Raw genomic sequence first — 16133 nt, 5'->3', positions numbered from 1 at the left:
TCTGTACGAGGTGTACGGAGCGAAGCCGTGTGTATGAGGTGTAAGGAGCGGAGCCGTGTGTGTGCTTGGTGTACGGAGCGGAGCCACGTGTGTACGAGGTATACCGAGCAGAGCCGCATGTGTATGGGGTGTGCGGAGCGGAGCCGTGTGTGTATTGGGTGTGCGGAGCGGAGCCGTGTGTATGGGGTGTGTGGAGTGAAGCCATGTGTGTGCGAGGTGTACAGAGTGGAGCCGTGTGTGTACGAGATGTACGGAGGGGAGCCGTGTGTGTACAAGGTGGGCGGAGCCATATGTGTATGAGGTGTACTGAGTGGAGACGCATGTGTATAGGGTGTGCGGAGCAGAGCCATGTGTGTACGAGGTGTACGGAGTGGAGCCGTGTCTGTACGAGGTGTACGGAGCGAAGCCGTGTGTATGAGGTGTAAGGAGCAGAGCCATGTGTGTGCTTGGTGTACGGAGCAGAGGTACATGTGTACGAGGTATACCGCGCAGAGCCGCGTATGTATGGGGTGTGCGGAGTGGAGCCGTGTGTGTATTGGGTGTGCAGAGCGGAGCCGTGTGTATGGGGTGTGTGGAGTGAAGCCATGCGTGTACGAGGTGTACGGAGTGGAGCCGTGTGTGTACAAGGTGTGCGGAGTCACGTGTGTACGAGGTGTACGGAGTGGAGCCTTGTGTGTACGAGGTGTATGGAGCGGAGCCATGTGTGTATGAGGTGTAAGGAGCGGATCTGTGTGTGTACGAGGTATACGGAGCAGAGCTGTGTGTGCATGGGGTGTGCGGAGCGGAGCCATGTGTTTATTGGGTGTATGGAGTGGAGCCGTGTGCGTATGGAGTGTGTGGAGTGGAGCCGTGTGTGTATGGAGTGTGCGGAGCAGAGCCGTGTGTGTACAAGGTGTACGGAGCAGGCCGTGTGTGTATGGTGTGTGTGAAGTGGAGCCGTGTGTGTACAAGGTGTACAGAGCGGAACCATGTGTGTACTTGGTGTACGGAGCAAAGCCGCTTGTGTACGCGGTATATGAAACTGAGTCCTGTGTACGAAGTGATCGGAACTGAGCCATGTGTGTACGAGGTTTACGGAGTGGAGCCATGTGTGTACTGAGGGGAGTCGTGTGTGTACGAGGCATACAAAGCAGAACCGTGTGTGTATGAGGTGTGTGGAGTAGAGTTGAGCGACTTTTGGTTTTTTAGGGTCGAGTTTCGTTTCGTGAAACCCGACTTTTCCAAAAGTCGGGTCGAGCAAGATCGTCCGATTATAGGGAAAAGTCGGGGTCGTCCCGAAACACGAAACCCAATGTAAGTCAATGGGGAATAAAAGTCGGCAGTGAGAGGAGGACAGGAAACACACCTACAGTGCCCATTTGAATGCCAAAAGCATCAATTCTTTTTACTTAAGCTTGTCAACCTTAATTAACTTCATAATACAAGTTACGCACTGAAAAATGGGGGTTATTTGGCTAAAGTTGTGGGGGGGTAGGGCTGGCTCCAGGTTTTCATGTGCCCTGGGCGAAAGAGCGCCCCTTTAACACATACCACAACTCATCATGCTCCGATACGGCAGAGAAATAGCGGTATAGTACAATGAAAAATACTTCACTTTTTACATCTCATGACGAGGCCCATCTATTTCTCCATACAGAATCATTGGTCCCATATAATGTTTGAAACAGTATATGATGAGCTCCACATAATGCTACAGTATATGTTGGTCCCCATGGATGAAGCTCCACTGTCTTATGGGCCCAAATAATGCTCCAAACATAATGGGCCCCATTTCTAATGCTCTAGTGTATAATGGGCCCTGTAAATGCTGCTCCAGTGTCTGATGTCCACCTTTGGAATGTTCCAGTGTATGGTGGGCCCCATCTATCATTCTCCAGAGTATAGTGCTCCCCAAAAATTGCTGTCCCAACATTGAAAACAATCAAATAAGTCTCCTCGCTAGGGAATCCCTGTACTAGTCTGGACTCCTCGTCGTCCCCATCTTCCATCTCACTGCACAGTATTTCAACCTTGCAAGTGCTGTGATCCTGAGCAAGCAGGGGGGGCCCACTCGTTGGCGACGGCACTGGCACAGGGGCCCTGATAGTACGGTGGTGTGTCTGATGGCGGGTGGGCCGAACCTGCACTTTCATCTGCAGCTTCCTCTTTGTCACCGTGTAAGATGGAACTGTATATGGGAAGGGTAACCTGAGTTTCATCAGGGTCAGATTCAGGCCGTGTAGCGTGCGAGGGGAATGTAGTGGTCTGGGTCAATGTACCAGCAGATTCATCGAGCAGTGGCTGGGCATCAGTGCACTTGTGTCGCCCCCAGGAGTACGGTCATCACAGTGGCATTACCTTCCTCCTAGGGAGTGTGATGTCATGCTTCGGAGCAACGAAGGATCTCTCTAGCAGGTTAACTGATTGGGCGGCGTTATTCCCACGAGTCATGACCCTCCAAACAGCGTTCATGAAGGCAAAGTGTTTGTTTTACGTGGGCAGTATGGTTGCAAAGCTGAACCTTAAAGGAATGTCCAGAAGGGCACCACCAGGAGTGGAGCCTACTGCGTAATTTGACTCAACACGGGCAACCTCAACCATGCCAGCTACAGAACAGATGCACACATTGCAAGCTTAATTCCGTTAACGAACGAAACTCCGTCATGCCCCGCGGTCCGAGTCCGGCTTACTAGAGGGACACGTGAGGCTCTGGCACATGAGATTGGCCAATAACTGGTGTGTCATGCCCTTACATGTCCGTGGCTGCATGTGCGCTACACTGAAAAGGCCAGCGTTTGTCGCTTACAGGTGTAGATAACCCGCTGAACAACGTTAGTGATGGGGATCTGTGATTACAATTATTACCCGCTAACGATGATTTCCCAGTAAGTGCAGGTCAACCGCAGTTACGGAATTAGGCCTAACCGTCATTCCTGAAAAAATGAAAAACTTACGTGTGCAAACCACAGGTGCTGTAGCTTGCTTAACAGCTCGCCAGCCGTTCTCACGCCCAGTATGGATTACACGTGATTGCACAAAGGTGAGAAAGGGTACCGTATCCCCAGATAACATGTATGGATAGCGTACACATTCAAAATATATGTCTATACATCAGGAGGCAGGCTCAGACGGTGTTAGGCCCAGTATGGATTGCACGTGATTGCACAAAGGTTAGAAAGGGTACCGTTTCCCCGGATAACATGTATGGATAGCGTACACATTCAAAATATATGTCTATACATCAGGAGGCAGGCTCAGACGGTGTTAGGCCCAGTATGGATTGCACGTGATTGCACAAAGGTTAGAAAGGGTACCGTATCCCCAGATAACATGTATGGATAGCGTACACATTCAAAATATATGTCTATACATCAGGAGGCAGGCTCCTTAAGGTGCGTCAAAGTTTGCATGAGCAGACGCATAAGTGTGATGCTCATGCTTAGGATGGCGTCGTCTGCGCTTACCAGCCGTGTGCATTCCTCAAAACACTGAAGGACTTTACAGAGGTCTTTCAGCTTCGACCACTGCACACCTGTCAACTCCATGTCTGCTCTCAAAGTGCCTAGCCGTGTATCCTCCCACAAATGCATTATGGCCTGACTCTGATCGCACAGCCGCTCCACCATGTGCAGGGTGGAGTTCCACCTTGTTGCAATGTCGATAATGAGGCGGTGGTTGGGAAGGTGGAGCAATCGCTGCAGCTTCTGCATACGAACGGAGTGTACAGGCGACCGGCGGATGTGCGAGCACAGTCTTCCCACCTTCTGGAGCAGGGCTGTTAACTCCGGATAATTTTTGAGGAAGCACTGCACCACCAGGTTCAAGGTGTGAGCCAAGCAAGGTATGTGGCTGAGTTTTGAAAGGGCTATGGCTGCCACAAAATTACGGCCTTTATCACTAACTACCTTGCCTGCCTCAAGATGTACACTGCCCAGCCATGACTCAGTTTGTCGCTTCAAGTACTCGGCCAGCACCTCGGCGGTGTGTCTGTTGCCCAAACACATCATCTGCAACACAGCCTGCTGACGCTTTCCACTAGCTGCTCGATAGGGGGACACATTGTGTGCAACAGTGGCAGCTGCAGATGGAGTGCTCGTACGACTGCGCTCTGTGGACGAGCTTTCGCTTCTGGAGGAGGAGGAGGAGGAGGAGGGTCGAACGCCTACAGCCAACTGTTTCCTAGACCGTGGGCTAGGCAGCACTGTCCCACCTCCGCTGTCCCCTGTGGACCCTGCATCCACCACATTAAGCCAGTGCGCAGTGATGGACACGTAACGGCCCTGGCCATGCCGATTGGACCATGCATCAGTTGTGAGGTGCACCTTTCGGCTCACTGACTGCTTGAGTGCATGGACAATGCGGTCTTTCACATGATGGTGGAAGGCTGGGATGGCTTTGCGACTGGGTAGGTCATAGCGTGGTACTGCATAGGCCATGAGTTTGCGGAAAGCTGTGCTTTCAACCAACCGAAAGGGCATCATCTCAAACGAGATTAGTTTGGCAATGTGGGCGTTCAAACCCAGTGTACGCGGATGAGAGACTGAGTACTTTCTTGACTTACTCATAGCGTCTGGGAGGGTGAGCTGGACTTGAGAGCTGCATATGGTGGAAGTAGCGGTGGACAGGGCGGACTGAGAGAGGGTTGATGATGGTGATGGAGTTGTTCTTTCTGATGGCCTAGAATCAGTCTTTCGTTGATATAACAGTGGGATTCCCTGACTGCTGTGGCCTTGCAACGACACCTCAACATTTGCTGCTGTGCTAACCGGTGGGCTTACAGTGGGGGAAACAATGTAGCGTTGCTGACTACTTTCGTTGTGATCAGTTGCACATGTGGCACTTGAGGTTTGGTGTTGTGTCCACGCTTGCAAGTGCATGCTGGTTAAATGTCTAAGCATGCAACTGGTATTCAAATTTTTCAGATTTTTCCCTCGGCTAAAGGTCTTTGCGCACTTCTTACAGATAACCTTGGCCTGATCATGAGGATTTTGTTCAAAAAAGTGCCACACTGCACTCTTCCTACTTTGGCAGACATTTTGCGGCCTAGCATGCTGTGATCTTTTGACCCTCTGGACAAGCTGTCCAGCAACTATTTTGATGTTTGGAACCTGTCTTTGGAGTGCTCCGGGCCTGCCAGATAACAGCTGTTGCGATGTCGATGTCTGCTGTGGATGCTCCTCATCTGAGCTATTGGAAGCAGCACCCTCTTCCCCCAATGGATGCCAATCTGGGTCAACAACTGGGTCATCCATCACCTCCTCTTCTATGTCATGTGCACCTTCCTCTGTGTCACCGTGTATGGTGGTATAGTGTGCGGGAAGGGGCACCTGAGTCTCATCAGGGTCAGAATCTGGCTCTGTACACTGCGAGGACAATGTAGTGCTCTGAGTGAATGTACCAGCAGAATCATCCATCAGCGGCTGTGCATCAGTGCACTCCATGTCAGATTCATCTTGGCCTGGGTAATTCACCATTTCACTTGATAATCCAGGCATGGTATGTGAAAATAGCTCCATGGAGTAATCAGTACTATGGCCTGCGTCATCCTTCAATCTTGGTTGGGGTGAAGGACACAAGGAAAGGTGTGGTTCATGAACATGAGCCTCCAATGACGACTCAGTGCTTTTACTTTTTACAACTGAAGAAGAGGAGGCGATAGAGCTGGAGGCTGAGTCAGCAATGTAAGACAAAACTTTTTCCTGATGCTCTGGCATTAAAAGCGGTTTGCCAACTCCTAGAAAACTAAGCGTTCGAGGCCTTATGTAGCCAGACGATGACGCAGGCTCAACACCTCCTGCATTCGGTCCTATTTTGCTCTTGACACTACCATCAGATCCACCACCAACACCATCATTACCAGCTGCCAACCCCCGCACAATTCCACGGCCTCTTCCACCAGCCTTCCTCATTTTTGGTAGAAATGTAGACAAAATCCAACAAACTATATAGTAATGTAAAACAAGGTACAAGGTGTCTATAGGACAGGGGAGATTTTTAATTTCTGCACACACTTGTGGACAGTGGACACTTTTGGATTGTGTGAGGCCCACTGAGTATCTGAGCGCTCTGTCACAGGCTCGATGGCAGAGCTGTGACCAAAGTGACTAGAGGATAAGGGAGATTTTTAATTTCTGCACACACTTGTGGACACTGGACACTTATGGATTGTGTGAGGCCCACTGAGTATCTGAGCGCTCTGTCACAGGCTCGATGGCAGAGCTGTGACCAAAGTGACTAGAGGATAAGGGAGATTTTTAATTTCTGCACACACTTGTGGACACTGGACACTTATGGATTGTGTGAGGCCCACTGAGTATCTGAGCGCTCTGTCACAGGCTCGATGGCAGAGCTGTGACCAAAGTGACTAGAGGATAAGGGAGATTTTTAATTTCTGCACACACTTGTGGACACTGGACACTTATGGATTGTGTGAGGCCCACTGAGTATCTGAGCGCTCTGTCACAGGCTTGATGGCAGAGCTGTGACCAAAGTGACTAGAGGATAAGGGAGATTTTTAATTTCTGCACACACATGTGGACACTGGACACTTATGGATTGTGTGAGGCCCACTGAGTATCTGAGCGCTCTGTCACAGGCTCGATGGCAGAGCTGTGACCAAAGTGACTAGAGGATAAGGGAGATTTTTAATTTCTGCACACACTTGTGGACACTGGACACTTATGGATTGTGTGAGGCCCACTGAGTATCTGAGCGCTCTGTCACAGGCTCGATGGCAGAGCTGTGACCAAAGTGACTAGAGGATAAGGGAGATTTTTAATTTCTGCACACACTTGTGGACACTGGACACTTATGGATTGTGTGAGGCCCATTGAGTATCTGAGCGCTCTGTCACAGGCTCGATGGCAGAGCTGTGACCAAAGTGACTAGAGGATAAGGGAGATTTTTAATTTCTGCACACACTTGTGGACACTGGACACTTATGGATTGTGTGAGGCCCACTGAGTATCTGAGCGCTCTGTCACAGGCTCGATGGCAGAGCTGTGACCAAAGTGACTAGAGGATAAGGGAGATTTTTAATTTCTGCACACACTTGTGGACACTGGACACTTATGGATTGTGTGAGACCCACTGAGTATCTGAGCGATCTGTCACAGGCTCGATGGCAGAGCTGTGACCAAAGTGACTAGAGGATAAGGGAGATTTTTAATTTCTGCACACACTTGTGGACACTGGACACTTATGGATTGTGTGAGGCCCACTGAGTATCTGAGCGCTCTGTCACAGGCTCGATGGCAGAGCTATGACCAAAGTGACTAGAGGATAAGGGAGATTTTTAATTTCTGCACACACTTGTGGACACAGGACACTTATGGATTTTGTGAGGCCCACTGAGTATCTGAGCGCTCTGTCACAGGCTCGATGGCAGAGCTGTGACCAAAGTGACTAGAAGATAAGGGAGATTTTTAATTTCTGCACACACTTGTGGACACTGGACACTTATGGATTTTGTGAGGCCCACTGAGTATCTGAGCGCTCTGTCACAGGCTCGATGGCAGAGCTGTGACCAAAGTGACTAGAGGATAAGGGAGATTTTTAATTTCTGCACACACTTGTGGACACTGGACACTTATGGATTGTGTGAGGCCCACTGAGTATCTGAGCGCTCTGTCACAGGCTCGATGGCAGAGCTGTGACCAAAGTGACTAGAGGATAAGGGAGACTTTTAATTTCTGCACACACTTGTGGACACTGGACACTTATGGATTGTGTGAGGCCCACTGAGTATCTGAGCGCTCTGTCACAGGCTCGATGGCAGAGCTGTGACCAAAGTGACTAGAGGATAAGGGAGATTTTTAATTTCTGCACACACTTGTGGACACTGGACACTTATGGATTGTGTGAGGCCCACTGAGTATCTGAGCGCTATGTCACAGGCAGAAATTGGCTAGTGTATCACAAACTACAAGGTGTATGTAGAATTGGGCAGAATTGGAATCTCCCTAGAGTGCAGGTCTCTAAGAACGGAACATGTCCTCGACTTATTCTCACAGAATGACTCACTGATAGCTTCACTGTGGCTGTGATAACAGCCGTTACACGGTACTGTGTGAGGAGCGTACACCGCTGTATGGTGTGAAAAAATGCACGCTCAGTACCTCAGCAGGACAAAAAAAAAAAATTGTGATTGCTTTTAAAAAAGCAGTTTGCGGAGCAGTGGGTAAACAGCAATGCAGGAATGTCAGGAAGCCTTAGAAGGCAGCCCAACAACCAACACCACTGATACACCACTATATAGCCTCCCCTTGCACTGCACAGTGACTGGTGTGTTGTACAGGCAAAATCGCTAGCAGCAGAAGCAGTTTTTGGTGTCTTCTTCCCTGCCTAACGCTCTCCCTACAAAATCAGCAGCAGCAGCAGCTCTCCCTATTCTGAGATCAGCATGAGTAACATGGCGGTCGGCGTGCACGCCCTTTTATACCCCCTGTGACGCCCCCCAAAGCAAGCCAATCACTTGCATGCCCTTCTGGAAGATGGTGGTGACCCGTGCCTATGTCATCACATTGCCCACAGTGTCCGTGGATCCTGATTGGCTGAAAAAGAGCGCAAAACAAACTTTTGAAACGCGACTTTGGCGCGTAAGTCGCCGACCTCGTGGCCGACCTCATCCTAGGGTCGGGTTTCGTTTCATGAAACCCGACTTTGCCAAAAGTCGGCGACTTTTTGAATTTTTTCGACCCGTTTCACTCAACTCTAGTGTGGAGCCATGCGTGTACGAGGTCGGTGTATGGTGGGGAGCATTCATACATCCCAACCGTCCCGGATCCATCAGGACAGTCCCGATTTTGAGAGTCTGCACCACTGTCCCGGCTGGGAGCGTACTTTTTTTGCGGACACAGGAGTACACTGTGGAGCCCTGAGGAGCACTTTAAAAATTGCACACGACAGTCCACCAGAAGTGATGTGCTGGAAGCTGACAGGAAATGAAGTAATTTCTTGAGGAGATTGTGACGGAACCATGGAGGCACTTCAGGGAATGCTTCAGATCCATCACCATGTCCTCCTCCGACAGCACGGACAGCAGGATCGCCTTGGAATCGGGGATGCCGGCCATGTAAGCAGATCATGATCTGTCCTGCACCGTGAGGCTCAGGTGGGCACTACAATGGGAGCCGGACTGCTATAGTATCTTTATAGAATCTTTCTCTCTGTTTCTTTCTCTGTTCTTTCTTTCTCTCTCTCTCTCTGTTCTTTCTTTCCCTCTCTAATCTTTCTCTTTCTTTCTCTCTGTTCTATCTTTCCCCTCTTTCTTTCTTTCTCTGTTCTTTCTTCCCTTCTTTCTTTCTCTCTGTTCTATCTTTTCCTTCTTTCTTTCTCTCTCTGTTCTTTCTTCCCCCTCTTTCTTTCTCTCTATCTCTCTGCTCTTTCTTTCCCCTCTTTCTTTCGTTCTCCCTCTGTTCTTTTTTTCTGTCCCCTCTCTATTTCTCTCTATGTTCGCTCTTTCTCTCTTTTTCTTTGTTCTTTCTTTCTTTCCCCTAATTCTTTCTCTGTTCTTTCTTTTTTCTTTCCCCTCTTTCTTTCTCTCTGTTCTTTCTTTCTTTCCCCTTTCTTTCTCTCTGTTCTTTCTTTTTTCCCCTCTTTCTTTTTCTCTCCCTGTTCTTCCTTTCTCTTTCTCTCTCTGTTCTTTCTTTCTGCTCTCTCTGTTCTTTCTTTCCCCTCTTTCTTTCTCACTGTTCTTTCTTCTTTCTCTCCCTCTTTCTTTCTCTTTCTTTCTTTCTTTCTTTCTTTCTTTCTTTCTGTTCTTTCTTTATTTCCCCTTTCTTTCTCTCTCTCTGTTATTTCTTTCACTCTCTGTTCTTTCTTTCCCCTCTTTCTTTCTCTCTCTGTTCATTCTTTGCCCTCTTTCTTTCTCACTGTTCTTTCTTCTTTCTCTCTCTCTTTTTTCTTTCTCTCTCTGTTCTTTTTATTCTGTCCACTCTTTTTTTCTCTCTCTGGTCTTTCTTTCTCCTCTTTCTTTATCTCTCTGTTCTTTCTTTCTCTTTGCTTCTTTCTCTCTGTTCTTTCTTTCTTCCCCCTCTTTCTTTCTCTCTCTGTTCTTCCTTTCTCTTTCTCTCTCTGTCCTTTCTTTCTCTCTCTGTTCTTTCTTTCCCCTCTTTCTGTCTCTCTCACTCTGTTCTTTCTTCTTTCTCTCTCTGTTCTTTCTCTCTTTCTTTCTTTCTCTCTCTGTTTTCTTTTTTCTCTCTCTCTGTTCTTTCTTTTCCTCAGTACCAGTCAGTGTGCCCACAGTACCAGCCACTGTGCCCATAATGCCAGCCACTGTACCCTCAGTACCAGTCAGTGTGATCAGCAGTGCTAAATGGGTGCAGTTGGGCATGGACATGGGTGTGACTAGTTGTGAAATGGGTGTGGTCAGGGGCATGGCCTAAAATTTGCCATGGTGCGATGTGCTCTGCAGCCTTTGTCCCTCTTTCCCTTCTTCAAAAGTTGGGAGGTATGGAGAGAGACATCTTCATCATTCCCTGACAGCTCCTGCATTCAGCACAGCATCCTTCTCCAGCACCATTGGGCTACAGCTCTATGGCTTTAATGTCTCCTACACCTCCCACAATACATTCTACATTATTATTAGTTGTTTTTCTCCATGTAGAATTAACCAACAGGGAAAGAAAGGGTTTTTTTTAATTCAGATATTTCTGTTCCATTGACATGAATGGGACTTCCGGGATCGGAATCGGCGATACCCGATACTTTTTTTAGATCGGCCGATCCATTACGATATGATATTTTTCAGTATCGGGTGGTATTGCTCAACACTATTAGTGATACTATCGCTTTCAAATCTTTGGTCACATCCTTTTAGTTTTAAAAAAAAAAAAAATAAAAAATAAAGTTCACCAAACACTCCATTTCACAGTTGTGTAGCTCCTATTAAAGTGTAGTCCACACACACACACTTCATAAAATTAGTGTTTTTATACCTGTTACCAGTTGTTCAGGAATAAGCACACTAAGCCCCCCCTTTGTACTTTTCTTCCTTTCTTTATCAGTCTACCAAGATGAAGAAGGCAGGGAGTAAGGCACGTGGGCGTGGGCGTGGAGTTTCAGCAGGGAGAGGACGTGGGGATTCTGCAGGGAGAGGATGTGGGGATTCTGTGCCTGCTGCGGGCACTAATGAGTCAGCATCCCCCAGTTTTAGCAGGCAACAGTCCTTTTTGCCCAGCTTTGTTGGACCTCACCGTACCCCACTGCTGCAGGAGGAACAAATTGAAGCCGTTGTCGGATGGATGGCAGCTAGCGCATCGACTTCAATGACTTCCACATCCTTCCCAGCCTAAAAAACCCTGCAGCCTCTCCAGGATTGGTACATCACAGTAAATGTGCCAATTCTGGGGCTTTTCCCGTTTCTTCCAGATTGGAAGAAGTTATGGGGGTGTCTTATAAACACCTCTCCATTACTAACCCCTGGAATTCACCTGACATTACACAGCTGAGATCAACCCCCCCAAAATTACCCCAATTGTCTCCATTACTAACCCCTGGGCTTGAGCTGACATGAACCCCCAAAAATATTACACCAATTGCCACAACAGGGCAATCGGGAAGAGTCGGGTAAAGCAACAGAATTGGAGCATCTCATGTGATGCACCAATTCTGAGGCAGCTGCGGACTGGTACTTCTAAGCTGAGAAGGGCCCAATATCGATAGACCTTCCCAATATGATAATATAAGCCTGCGAGCTGTCTGCTTTACATTGGCTGGTTACCAAAAAAAGGAAGACCTCACGTCTTTTAAAAAATATATATTTATGATATTTGTCTGGGATGCAACACACATCTGTGATGAGGTGAATAGTCTCGGATACTGCCATACATCTACTACCACGAGATCCTTCATACATTAGCAAGTGAGTAATCAGTTATCCGATTTTTTCATTTCCCAGTACAGCGCGGTGTATCTCTTCATTTATCAGCTCTGGATACTGATATTTAACAGTGATTTTTTTTTAAGGGAACGATACTCAATACAAGGCCTTAACCCCTTCATCCCATATGACGTACTATCCCGTCCATTTACCCTGGGACAAACACGATCGCGGTGTACCGGGGGTTAAAGGGAAGCATCTGCAGGGAGAGGGCTCCCTTCGTGCTCCCCTGAGACCTCCACGGCAGCGCAATGTGCAGCGCTGTTGCGGGGGGCTCTTTCCCTACAGGAGCTGACTTCTTCACTGCCTGCAAAGCGCAGGCATGAGGAAGTCTGCGTCTATGCCTGTGACAGATCGCTGATCTGTCACAGTGATCTGTGATGTGACAGATCAGCGATCTGTCACAGGACAGTGATGTCCCACCTGGGACAATGTAATAAAGTTAAAAAAAAAAAAAAAAAGTGTAAAAATATTTTTTTAAAAATCGCTAAATAAATTAGTAAAAAAAAAAAATATTCCCCAATAAATTCATTTTTTGAAAATAATAAAAAAGACAATAAAAGTACATATATTTGGTATCGCCGCATCCGTAACGACCCGCCCTATAAAACTGTCCCATTAGTTAACCCCTTTAGCGAACCCCTTAAAAAATAAAAATAAAAAGCGAAGCAAAAAATAATGATTTATTATCATACCGTTGAACAAAAAGTGCAATAACGTGCGATCAAAAAGACGCATATAAATATCCATGGTACCGCTGAAAATATCAGCTTGCCCACAAAAAATGAGCTGCCATACAGCATCATCCACAAAAAAATAAGATATAGCTCGCAGAAGAAAGCGATGCAAAAATAATTATTTTTTATATAAAATAGTTTTCATTGCATAAAACCGACAAAACATAAAAAAACGAACTAAATGAGGTATCACTGTAACCGTACTGACCTGAAGAATAAAACCGCTTTATCAATTTTACCACACGCTGAACGGTGTAAACGCACCCCCCAAAAGAAATTCATGAAACACTGGTTTTTGTTCATTCTGCGTCCCAAAAATCGGAATAAAAAGCGATCAAAAAATGTCACGTGCCCAAAAAGGTACCAATAAAAACATCAACTCGTCCCGCAAAGAATAAGACAACATAACTCGGTGGGTCAAAATACGGAAAAATTGTAGCTCTCAATATGTGGTGATGCGAAAACTATTTTTACAATAAAAAGCGTCTTTTAGCGTGTGACAGCTGCAAAACATAAAAACCGCCATAAATAGTAAATCAAACCCCCCCCGTTATCACCCCCTTAGTTAGGGAAAAATAATAAAACTAAAAGAAAATGTATATATTTCCATTTTCCCATTAGGGTTAGGGCTAGGGTTAGGGCTGAAATTAGGGTTAGGGGTGTGTTGGGGTTAGGGTTGGAGTTAGAATTGGGGGTTTCCACTGTTTGGGCACATCAGATGCTCTCCAAATGCAACATGGCGTCTGATCTCAATTCCAGCCAATTCTGCGTTGAAAAAGTCAAATGGTGCTCCTTCCCTTCCAAGCTCTGCCATGTACCCAAACAGTGTTTTACCCCCACATATAGAGTATCAACCTACTCAGGACAAATTGCAAAACAACTTTTGGGGTCTAATTTCTCCTGTTACCCTTAGGAAAATAAAAAATTGGGGGCAAAAATATCATTTTTGTAGAAAAAAATGTTTTTTTTGTTTTCACGACCAGGCGTTATAAACTTCTGTGAAGCACTTGGGAGTTCAAAGTGCTCACCACACATCTAGATAAGTTCTGAGGGGGGTCTAGTTTCCAAAATGGGGTCACTTGTGGGGAGTTTCAATAGTTTAGGTACATCAGGAGCTCTCCAAACGCACATGACACCCGCAGACCATTCCATCAAAGTCTGCATTCCAAAACGTCACTACTTCCCTTCCGAGCCCCGACGTGTGCCCAAACAGTAGTTTTCTCCCACATATGAGGTATCAGCATACTCAGGACAAATTGGACAACAACTTTTGGGGTCCAATTTCTCCTGTTACCCTTGGGAAAATAAAAAAATGGGGACTAAATGATCATGTTTGTTGAAAAAATACGATATTTTTATTTTGTCGCCCGGTCGTTATAAACTTCTGTAAAGCACTGGGGGGTTCAAAGTGCTCACCACACATCTAGATTAGTTCCTTATGGGGTCTAGTTTCCAAAATGGGGTCACTTGTGGGGGTTTTCCACTGTTTAGGTACATCAGGGGCTCTCCAAACGCACATGACACCCGCAGACCATTCCATCAAAGTCTGCATTCCAAAACGTCACTACTTCCCTTCCGAGCCCCGACGTGAGCCCATACAGTAGTTTTCTCCCACATATGAGGTATCAGCATACTCAGGACAAATTTGACAACAACTTTTGGGGTCCAATTTCTCCTTTTATCCTTGGGAAAATAAAAAAATTGGTAACTAAAAGATCATGTTTGTGGAAAAAATATGATTTTTTTTATTTTCACGCCCATGCGTTATAAACTTCTGTGAAGCACTGGGGGGTTCAAAGTGCTCACCACACATCTAGATAAGTTCCTTAGGGGGTCTAGTTTCCAAAATGGGGTGACTTGTGGGGGGTTTCCACTGTTTAGGTACATCAGGGGCTCTCCAAAAGCAACATGACACCCGCAGACCATTCCATCAAAGTCTGCATTCCAAAACGTCACTACTTCCCTTCCGAGCCCTGATGTGTGCCCATACAGTAGTTTTCTCCCACATATGGGGTATCAGCGTACTCAGGACAAATTTGACAACAACTTTTGGGGTCCAATTTCTCCTTGTACCCTTGGGAAAATAAAAAAATTGGTGACTAAAAGATCATGTTTGTGGAAAAAATATGATTTTTTTATTTTCACGCCCGGGCATTATAAACTTCTGTGAAGCACTGGGGGGTTCAAAGTGCTCACCACACATCTAGATAAGTTCCTTGGGGGGTCTAGTTTCCAAAATGGTGTCATTTGTGGGGGGTTTCTACTGTTTTGGTACATCAGGGGCTTTCCAAACGCGACATGGTGTCCGATCTCAATTCCAGCCAAAAACATCAAATGGTGCTGCTTCCCTTCCAAGCTCTACCATGCGCCCAAATAGTGGTTTACCCCCACATGTGGGGTATCAGCGCACTCAGGACAAATTGCACAATAACTTTTAGGGTCCTGTTACCCTTGGGAAAATAAAAATTGGGGGTGAAAAGATCATTTTTGTGGAAAAAATATGATTTTTTTAATTGTACCGCTGTACGTTATAAACTTCTGTGAAGCAAGCCCTTGTGGGTTCAAAGTTCTCACCACATATCTAGATAAGTTCCTTGGGGGGTCTAGTTTCCAAAATGGGGTCACTTGTCACTTCCCTTCTGAGCTCTGCCATGCGCCGAAACAGTGGTCCCCCCCCCACATATCAGGTATCAGCGTACTCAGGAGAAATTGCACAATAACTTTTGCAGTCCAATTTCTCCTGTTACCCTTGGTAAAATAAAAGAAATTGAACCTGAAGTATTTTTTTTTGTGAAAAAAGTTAAATGTTTATTTTTTTAAATATTAAAAAAATTCCTGTGATGCACCTAAAGGGTTAATAGACTTCTTGAATGTGGTTTTGAGCACCTTAAGGGGTGCAGTTTTTAGAATGGTGTCACTTTTGGGTATTTTCTATCATATAGACCCCTCAAAGTGGCTTCAAATGTGACGTGGTCCGTAAAAATAAAATGGTGTTGCAAAAATGAGAACTCGCTGGTCAAATTTAACCCTTATAACTTCCTAACAGAAAAAAATTTTGGTTCCAAAATTGTACTGATGTAAAGTAAACATGTGGGAAATGTTACTTATCAAGTTTTTTGTGTGCCGGTTCTCTGTGATTTAAGGGCATACAAATTCAAAGTTGGAAAATTGCGAAATTTTCAAAATTTTTGCCAAATTTCCATTTTTTTCACAAATAAACGCAAGTTATATGAATGAAATTTTACCACTAACATGAAGCACAATATGTCACGAGGAAACAATGTCAGAATCACCTGGATCCATGGAAGCGTTTCAGAGTTATTACCTCATAAAGGGACAGTGGTCAGAATTGTAAAAATTGGCCAGGTCATGAACGTGCAAACCACCCTTGGGGCTTAAGGGGTTAATGAACCATGTTTCTTAGCCACAAAAAAAAACAGCACCTAAAGGTGAAGAGGATGGTCTGGCCCTTCTCCAATGACTCCTTGATATAAGATCGCATAGCATCATGTTCGGGTACCGATAAGTTGAAAAGG

This window comes from Dendrobates tinctorius, unplaced genomic scaffold (assembly GCF_039654945.1).
Source record: "Dendrobates tinctorius isolate UK_male_01 unplaced genomic scaffold, ASM3965494v1 ptg000281l, whole genome shotgun sequence".
Classification (NCBI taxonomy): Eukaryota; Metazoa; Chordata; class Amphibia; order Anura; family Dendrobatidae; genus Dendrobates; species Dendrobates tinctorius.
Note: the sequence above shows the minus strand (reverse complement) of the source record.